Genomic DNA, 10,848 nt, shown 5'->3' on the forward strand with positions numbered 1-10,848 from the left:
AAATCAGCAGGCCCTGCTCATATCTCCCTGGAACAGATGCTGTTGGCTTTTGGTCTTATTAAATGGCTAGTGTTTTTCCATTCCTGTCATTTTGATAAGCAAATAAACATTTCCTATTCTATGATTGCTACACTTTTCATGGTAATTCTACAGAAAGTCTTCTGGCATTTAATAATGTGGCCAAGTAAGGACCTCAGGAGCCATGTATTTGCAGTTGTAGGAATATTTAGCCTAGAGAAGAAAGGATCTTAAGGAAGGAACCCACCAGCTGTCTTAAAATGTCTGAACTGCTGTCATTTGAAAGAAAGAGGATTCTTACTTTGTGTAGCTCCAGAGAACAGAAGGAGGGACAGTTTACTGAAAGTTTCAAAGAAGATTTCAATCCAAAATATGGAATAACTTTCTAATAACAAGGTATCCAGCAATGGAATTGTCTACCTCATGACATAATTGGATCATATTCAAATAGAGTCTGGATGAATCCATAGGAATGTTCCCTAGTTGTTGTTTAGTCATTTTTCATTCATATCTAACGTTTTGTGATCCTATTTAGGGATAAAGATATTAGCATAGTTTGCCATTTCCTTTTCCAGCTCATTTTGCAACTAAGAAAACTGAGACAAATAGATTGAAGTGACTTGCACAGGGTCAGCCGGCTAGTGTCTGAGATCAGATTTGAATTCAGATCTTTTTGTCTCTAGGCCAACCACCTAGCTGTTGCCTAGGCTCTACTTGAATTCCAGAAGAGATTGAATTACAAAATCTTTAAGTCTCATCTCAGCTATGAGATTATATAATCCTAAGGAGTCATGTTGGAAATTGAATTGGCTTCCCTCTTTTTTTTCTCACATCCCTTTGTCCTTCCACTGGAAGAGAGCAGACATCTCAGGTTTAAAGAAAATGCCTAAGTCTGATTTCAATTATCTTTAACCATGTGGCCACAGAGTACTTCCTAGCATTTATTGGCCTATTATTAATAAAGTGCTTTGAAAATCATCATACACTATGTAACTATTGGCTTTATTAAGTAACCACACATTACTAAGAACTAGGATCAGAGAGCCTTTCATAGATCTCCCTTTACATAGAGAATCCCCAGAACCAATGAAACATTGTAGGAACTTCCCAGCATAAGGAAGTTCATCCCCTTCATTTGGCTTTATATTCAAATAGGAAATCATTTGGCTAGACTTTTCATGAGAACTCAGAAGAGCTAATTTTCAGGGTGAAGGCACTGTGGAAGTTCCAGGGCCTTAAAGAAAGGACTTCTGTTCAAATTTGGAAATACTATGAAAGGATGACCAAACATAACTGGATATGCAGAATATCCAGAGAATATAGAAGAGACTATAGAGAATAGAATAGAGAAGACTAAAACTAAAAACTGGAGCTGAGGCCTGACTGAACCAGACTGATTATTGGTGATAATAGGTTATTGGTGAGAATTAATAACCTGCCTTTCCCCTTCTTTCCCAGGGATAGCATAATTTTTATAAAGTCTACCTAGATATTAAATCTTTCTCTTTCTTCAAATAAGTTCCATTGAAACCTTCTAAACTTTATTTTAATGTTTATCAGCATTTTATGTTACTTAATGATTTAAATAAATTAAATGATCAATAATCATGATTTGTCAAGGCCTGTGAATTCACAAATCAAGATTAAGAAAAAAGAAACTCTCCCATAAAAGAAGAGATTTATCCAGTTTTAACCAGAGTAGAGCACCAACTGATTGCAGTTTTTATTATATTGGCAATTTCTGAGATTAGTCCAGAGCATATACTCTAAACAGCCTTTGAACAATTGAGAAACAGAAACACACATGAGGCAAAGAAATACAGAGCGAGAATTACAAGATGATGAATAATGTAGCAGAGAAGCAGGAACTAGTTGGTCGTCCTTGAATATATTTGATATGCCTGATATGGCATACTCACATACCATACATCATCATGATCATCATTGTTCCTATAGAAAAATTATTTTGATATTGTTCAATGGAATTCAGATAAAAATGGTTCTAAGTCAACATCTTGCTAATATTCTTTTATATCAAATTTTATGTGGGGACTATTGCACAGATGGATAAAATAATTTTTTCATATTTCAATGGCTATAATGGGAAGTAAGCTTAAATTCACTGAAATCATCCTTAGTACAGTTAACTGCAGGAGAAAAGAGAATGTTGGGGATAATATGTACCTCCTTCTATTCCCATACCATTTTAATTTTTTTCTATTTTGCAGTCCTGAAATATTTTCATACTCTCTGTCAAATATTGTGGGGAAATACTCTATTTCATGATGTGTATAGCATTTTCTGCTTTTTGTAATCATTTTTCTTTTGGTATGATTGCTCAGGTAGTTAGATTTATACAGTAAAACTCAAAAAAGATTATTAAAAATTCCAAATTAAGTATGATCATCTTCTTTTCAAAGTCATTAAGAAATCAATGGTTTTTTAATCACTGGTTTCATTAAGATGTATACTTTCTTTTTAAAAAATATATTTTAAGGGGCAGCTAGATGGCTTAGTAGATATAGAACTGCCCTGAACTCAGGAGGATCTGAATTCAAATCCAGCCACAGAAACTTAATAGTTTCTATCTATGAGACCCTGGGCAAGTCACTTAATCCCAGTTGCTCTACAATATATATATACACATATATTTATATTTATATATATATTTATATAAACATATGTATATATTTATATATGTATATAAACATATATATTTATATTTATTATATATAAATATTTATACATATAATTTGTTTTGTTAAGTGTTCCCCAATTATGTAAAAAAAAAGTTAACTTTTATTTGAGTTTCAAAATTTCTCCTCCCTCCTTTTTTTTAAGAAAGCAATCAATTTGAAATTACCTACACATATAAAGCATGCAAAATATATTTCCATATTAGCAATGTTGCAAAAAGAACCAAAAATGTAATGGCTCAGTATTTTTTTAATTTTGATTTTTGATTTTCAGGATTTCTATTTTGGTGTTTAATTTTTTTAATTGTTCTTTTTCTAGGTTTTGTTGGTCATATGCATAGTTCTTTGCTCTGTTCTTCCCTTTATTGATGTGGGCATTTGAGATGTAAATTTTTCCCTAAGTACTGTTTTGGCTACATTCTAGAAATTTTGGAATGTTGTCATATTGTTATCATTCTCTTTAATAAAACTGTTCATTGATTCTACAATTTTTTTCTTTGACCCACTCATTTTGAAGAATTGGATTAGTTTGCTTCCATTTCTTTTTTACACTATGCTTCTTTCCACAGCCTTTTATTGAATACAATTTTTATTGTATTATGATCTGAAAATTATGTATTAATATGTCTACCTTTCTGCTTTTTGCTGTGAAGTTTTTATGTCCTTATATGTGGTCAGTTTTTGTGAAGGTGCCACCTAGAGCTGAGAAAAAAGTATACTCCTTTCAATTCCCATTTAGTTTTCTCCAGAAGTCTATCCTATCTAACTTTTCTAAGAATCTATTCATCTTCTTAACTTCTTTCTTATTTATTTTAATGTTAAATTTATTAGGTCTGAGAGAGGAAAGTTGAAGCCCTTACTAATACAGTTTTGTTGTCTCTTTTCTTTTATAATTCACCTTTTCCTTTAAGAATTTGGATATTATGCCATTTGGTTTGTGCATTTAGTATTGGTATGACTTCATTGTTTATGGTGTCTTTTAGCAAGATGTAGTTTCCCCTCTTATCCCTTTTAACTAGGTCTATTTTTGCTTTTGCTTTGTCTGAGATCATGATTATTACCCCTGCTTTTTTTTACTTCATATAAAATATAATATATAATGCTCCAGCCCCTTATTTTAACTTCACATATCTCTTCCTGTTTCAGATATGTTTCTTGTATACAATTTATTATTGGATTCTATTTTCTAATCCATTTGATATCTGTTTCCATTTTATGGGTGAATTCATCCCATTAACATTCACCGTTATGATTATTAACTGTTCCCTCTATCCTATTATTTTCTGTTTATCCTTTTTTTCTTTTCATCATTCCCCTCCTCTAAAGTCTGTTTTGCTTCTTACTACTATCTTCTTTTCTCTTGAGTAAGGTGGATTTCTATTGTTAATATAATTAAACATAAAATGCAGGTTTTAATATGAGAGAGAAACAACAGGATACTTCACTAATATTGGGGTTCAGGTACCTATTTTATTAAAATCCTAAAAATCTACAAAGCAAAAATGCACTTAGTTCCATCTTGTTCCATTGCATTGGACAAAAACCATATACAAATATATATATATACAAATTTTCCCAAAAGTTGAGTTACATTGCAGCTGTGGACAATTCACAAATTGTCCAAGTACTTTAAAAATAGCTGATATTTTGACTACCTTTTAACATTTGATATCTGGGTATCAGCACTGGGCAGAATTTCCCTAGAAATATTACTGCCAGCATGAGATATAACTAACCTGAGTAGTATAAGTCATCCGATTCTGTCTCACCTCTTTTCTTGATCTTTAAATTCAACAAGGAATGGCTTACCTTATTCTTTTTCATTTTAGATTCTGAAAGCAATTTTCTTTTTGTCTTTGGAGAGGTTTCCATGAATCTCTTAATGAAACATTTCTTACTGCATCAAATGAAATCATTCTGGTATTACAAAAATGAAAGTGACAGTAAATATATTGTAGGATTGTAGATCTTGTGACTTGATGAATTAGAGCATGATCAAATCATACTGGCAAATTTCCAAAAGGTTTGAATTAATCCCTTTTTTTCATTTACCTCACATTCTATTTTTGTATACATAACTGAAAGCCACAAATGTTGAGTTCATATGAAAATAGCTCTTGTTTCTATAGAAATGTGAGGTTTATAAACTGCTCTCCTCATTACAATCTGGTGAGATATGAATTGCAAGTATTTTGATTTCTATTATTCAGAAAAGAAAACAATCTTTCCAAGAAGTAACTTTTATATGATGATACCATTAGATCAGAACTAGTAATGTAATAACATTAACAGTTAGCTTTTACGTAGTATTTTAAGGTTTGCACAGCACTTTGAAAATATCTAATTTGATCCTCACAACAACTTTGAGAGGTAAGTGCTGTTATTGTATCCATTTTCCAGATGAATTAGCTGAGGCAGACAGAAATTAAGTGACTTGCCAAGGGTGACAAAGATAGTAAGGCAAGATTTGAACTCACTGCAAGTCTAGGAAACTATCTTCTGTGCCACATAGATGACAGTCTCTCCTGACTTCAGATCGAGTAGTCTTTTTCTTATCTGTGTGGTTTCAACCCCAAGAGACAGATTTCTAATCTAATGAATGGAATGGCATTTGATACTCTATCTTTAATAATATAAAGTCTCTAATATCATAAAATTATCGATATATTGTCCTCATCTGCATCTTAATTAAAGATATATCAAGTATATCATCAACGATGATACTACAGTTACATTTCCATTTGGGAGCTGAATTTGGGGTTGAGGCAAGACCATCAAATTACATATCCTATTCTCAGAACTTATAGAAAGTTTTCATAATCCTATCCTATCTTCTGGAAATGTCATAAAATTTCCTCAAATGAGGTTGTATTTCTCCTCTAAAATCAAAATTCCTTGCAGAACAAATGAAATTCTGTTGGGAGGGCAGAAAGGAAGCATCTGGCTCTTTTCATGGAAGGCTGCCAGCCCAGTTGCCGCCTTCCTCTCTAGTTGAGTTATCACATAGGCACAGTGTCTGTCTAGGAACAGAACATATTCCCATATGCCAACCTGATATAAATATGTGTCCTTTGGATACATTTTAGTAGGAGTTGTCAACCTTTCTATCAATGACCAAGAGGTGGCAGTGGGGAGTAGCAGCCACATGTTTAACATTTCAATGAGAAGGAAGGTTTAGCAAGATGGAAATAAAAGAAGGGGGCCTGCAGGTAAAGCAAAAAGGGAAATCATCCCCAGTGAGGAGAGAAGAGATAGAAACAACAATCACAGCAGAAGAGGCTGCTGGGAGAAAAGAGAAAATCCATGAATGGAAGGCAGCCATCGCTCTCTGCAAGAACACAGTGAAAAGAATGTAGAGTTGGGGCAATCCCTGGGTACCAAGAGAAATGAATAGCCAGGATGCCAGGGCACAGCTTGGCACCAGCTGGCTAGCTCCCAGGGGCAGCTATTCCTCAGCATTGCCCATTAAAATCAGGGCTATTGAAGTCAAAATGGGTGCCAGGTGGAAACTAGTGGTAATTATGCTAGCCAACTCGGCTCTGGGGAAGCAAGAGTGATTATGAGATGCCACAGCAGTGGATTTATGGCTCAAGAGCTTGAGACTGGGTCATGGATTAGAAGAACATTTGTATCCATGGAGGTTGCAGGTTGTATCCTTGTCCAGTATTGTGTGAGTGATTGTAACTCTTTGGGATTTACTCTCAAATGGTGTGTGTGTGTGTGTGTGTGTGTGTGTGTGTGTGTGTGTGAGAGAGAGAGAGAGAGAGAGAGAGAGAGAGAGAGAGAGAGAGAGAGAGAGAGAGAGAGAGAGAGAGAGAGAGAACACACACAGAGAGAGAAACAGAGAGAGAGGGAGAGACAGAGAGAGAGAGAGAGGAGAGAGAGAGAGAGAGAAAGAGAGACAGACAGACAGACAGAGAGGAGGAGGAGTGAGACAGAGAGAGACAGAGAGAGAAAAAGAACAAAGAGAGAGAGAAAGAAAGAGGGAGGGAGGAAGAGTGAGACAAAGAGAGACAGAGAGAGAGAGTGTGTGTGTGTTAGTTGGCATTTGGGGGAATAGAGACCTCATCAGTATCTCTCTTCTTTGAATTGTGGAGTATAATCTGCCCCTTCTCAAGTCACAGAGGGAAACAACCTATGTTATAAACCTCAGATTCTGCTAACTGCCAAATGCTCAAAAAATGTTGGATTGAAATTTGTCCTATAATTTGTCAATTCTCAGTCACTTTTTAGTTCCTCTTTGATTCTTCATGACCCCATTTGAGGTTTTCTTGGCAAAGATCCTGGAGTGATTTGTCATCTCCTTCTTCAGCTCATTTTACAGATGAGGAAACTGAAGTAAATAGAGTTAAGTGACTTGCCTAGGGTCATACAACTAGTGTTTGTCTGAATTTGATTTGAACTCAGAAAGATGCTTTCCTATCTCTGAATCCAGTATTCTATTCACAATGGCGCCATTTAGAAGCCACTTCCCTGTAATTACCACAATTTATCCAATGCAACAAGCATTAATTAAGCCCTTCTTTGTATGAAACACAGAACGAAGGAGTTCACAATCTACTGGGTATTAAATTTTATCTTAAGAGGACATTGAACTGAGAAGGCAGACTGAGACTTTGTAAAAGAGTATTCTAAAACTTCATCTTTGGACTTCCTTCTGGAGCCAAAAGTTCAGGCATGTTGGCCTTTCTGCTCATACACAGCACTCTGTCTCCCATCTCTGTACATTGGTGCCTGGAATTCACTCACTTCCTACATCAAACTCCATTAATCCCTAAATTCCTATGAAACTCTATTCAAATACTATCTCCTTTATGAGACCTTCTGCTATCCCCATCCCCAGCTACTATAATCTCCCCCCAAAATTATTTTGCATGGATTTTATATACATTATTCACATAATTTATATGTCTGTTACACGTGTATATGCTGTATTACTTTGTGTATGTGTTTACTGCATACCCATGTATTTATACATAAGTATAATATTGCACGTTGTCTCCCATGATAGGTACTATTTCATTTTTGTGTTTGTATTCCAACACCTAGCTCAGTCCTGACATGAAAGACATACAATAACTGCTTGTGGATTTGGATACATTGATTGTAAACCATCCATCAGTCACCTACAAGAGAATCTTAGGATCCCAGAAATAAAGACAGCAAACAAGAGAACAATGGAAGGAAAGCTAGACATGCCTTCCCCAAATAGGTTGGTACCTGCAGATTCCTCTTTCTACGGCCCTAGCTACCATTTAGCATAGGTTAGGACCCCACATGAGGAAAGTCATAGATAAGTGAAGAAGACAGCCCCCAAATATAGCCTTTCTCCTTGTAATAATGCCCTTAAAGTCTCAGTTCTTGGGGTCTTTAAAACTACAGATATTGCTTTTAAAAGTCCCGTTTAGGGAGGGTGTGGGAGGAAGCAGGGGATAATTTGGAACAGAAGGCTTTGCAAGGGGCAGTGTTGAAAAATTATCCATGCATATGTTTTGTAAATAAAAAGCTTTAATTTAAAAATAATAATAATAACATTGTTGTCTGTTGACCTGTTACTAATCAGGTTTTTAAGATAAGTGATCACTCATCACCCAGCACTCCATCCCTTTCTACTACATTTCTGTGCTCTTCAGAATTTAGTCTAATACTCTTATTTTACAGATAAGGTGAATATACTTGCTTATGATCAGCTAGGTTGCATAGCACTGGATCCCAGTCAAGAAGAGAGCTGAGTTCAACATCAACCTCAGATACTTTCTAGATGTGTGACCCTGAGCAAATCATTACATAGCCTCTGTCTGCCTCAGTTTCCTTATCCACAAAATGAACACAATAATAGCACCTATCTTCCAGAATTGTGAGATTAAAATGAGATATTTCTTATAAAATACTTTACAAACCTAGGAGCTCTATATACCTGTTGTTTTAGGACAAATCACTTAATCTGTTTGCTTCAGTTTTCTCAACTTAAAAATGGAGATGATAACAGAATCTACTTCCAAGAGCTGTTATAAAAATCAAATGAGATATAAAAGTTATAACATTCTCAGCACAATAAGTGGCCCATAGCATGCACTGTATAAATGTTAGCTGGTGTTGTTGTTCTTGTCTAGAAGTTCATCTCAATTGTTATGAGACAGTCACAATACTCTGCCCTATTTAATGGCCACACCTTCTTCCTTCTAGACTTAGAGTGTCAATTTAGTAAATTACTAGATAAGGTCATAGTCAAACAATCTATAATTTAGATTTTAAAAATAGCTTAGTAAATCTAAGAACAACAGACATGTATCACAGAGCATAGCATCTCATAACTCCAAGGTCCAACCCTCCAGCACGCGCGCGTGCGCGCACACACACACACACACACACACACAAACTGTCTCAGATTATTTCTTTCTCTTTAGTCTCCCAGCAGCAGCCGGGAATGGGAAAAAATCAGCCCAAAAGTTTAAGGTCTTCTATTGACCTTCCCTTCTCACCCAACTCTAGGATCATGGCTGTGCCAGCAGTTGGCAAACACCAAGCTGGGACCTAGACTTCTCCATCGGACTCCTTGTTAATCCCCCAAGTACTAACAGGTTTGAATTGCCATCTTCATGGCCCCCAGCCTGGAAGTACATCACTCAGGTTCAGCATGGAGGGAACAAACAACGATATACCTATTCCAACACATGCTGTCTACCTAAACCTAGGAAGGAGAAGGAGAAAGCCCTCGAAATTTTACATTTATCAAAGAGGGAAACCGTAGCTCACACTAACTTCTATAGTTTTCCCCAACACCTTATTCTAAATGTCCTGGTACTTCAGTGCAAAACTCCACACATCATCAATACCATCTCCTCCTTATGTACTATCTCTGTCGGTCCCTCCCAGGTACTTGTGTATTGGGAGACAAAGAAAAGTGGAAATGTGAAGCTATGCCAGGGAATCAATGTACCAATAGAAGCTAGGGTGACCCTTTTATATGGGTTAACACTGTAATGAGGATTAGTTAGTAGTCAGCTGAGAGCAAGAATTATAGCTCAGGAGGGGAAAGGGGAAGAAATAAGAAGGAAAAGACATCAGGAGGGTTCAAGGAGGGCACTGACAGAAGAAATGTAGCTCAAAGATAAACAACGCCAGTTTTGCAAATGCCCGTGCCATTCAAATCCATCTCATGAACCACCTTTGACAATACATACCATATAATGCTTATACTTGTAAGACAAGAGGTGCAAAAGCTTAGTGTGAAAAAACAAAGACCTGCTTATATGTGTAGGCAGTTATTATCTATCCGTAAGCTAAACAAATCTAGATTAGTTCTACGACTTTATGCACCTTTAACTAGCAATCTTTATATAGTATGTAAGAGAAGCAACTCAGCATAAAGAGTAGAGAGCTTGCCTTGGAGGAAGGAAGACTTGCCCTTACATTTCATCTAGAACAGATATACCAGTTGTAGAACCCTGGGAAAGTCATTTAAACTCTCAATGCTCTGGGCTACTCTCCAAGACTTTTAAGCTGCAGAGCAAAGACTAATTTGCATTGTAGAGGGAGTTTCATACCTGGAGTTTTCTACAATGAAATTTTGGAATCTGTCAGATAGACATCGAAAGATGAGAGAGAGAGAGAGAGAGAGAGAGAGAGAGAGAGAGAGAGAGAGAGAGAGAGAGAGAGAGACATACAGAGACACAGAGAGAGAGCGGAAGAAGGAAGAGGAGGAGGAGGAGGAAGAGGAGGAGGAGGAGGAAGAGGAGGAGGAGGAGGAGGAAGAAGAGGAGGAGGAGGAGGAGGAGAGGAGGAGGAGGAGGAAGGAAGGAAGAAGGAAGGAAGGAAGGAAGGAAGGAAGGAAGGAAGGAAGGAAGGAAGGAGGAAGGAAGGAAGGAAGGAAGGAAGGAAGGAAGGAAAGAGGGAGGGAGGAAGGAAGGAAGGGGGAGAAAGGAAGGAAAAGAAAGAGGGAGAGAGGAGGGGCAGCAGGAAGAGAGAGAGAAGGAAAGGAGAGGAAGGAAGGGAGGAAAGGAAAGAGAGACAACAACAGATACACATTCTTGCACACATATGTATATATAATATACATATTATATACATATATGTATACATGCTCTGTAAAACACTTCTGTATTTGCAAAGCACTTTACAAATATTATTTTAT

Source organism: Antechinus flavipes, chromosome 2, assembly GCF_016432865.1.
Source record: "Antechinus flavipes isolate AdamAnt ecotype Samford, QLD, Australia chromosome 2, AdamAnt_v2, whole genome shotgun sequence".
NCBI lineage: Eukaryota > Metazoa > Chordata > Mammalia > Dasyuromorphia > Dasyuridae > Antechinus > Antechinus flavipes.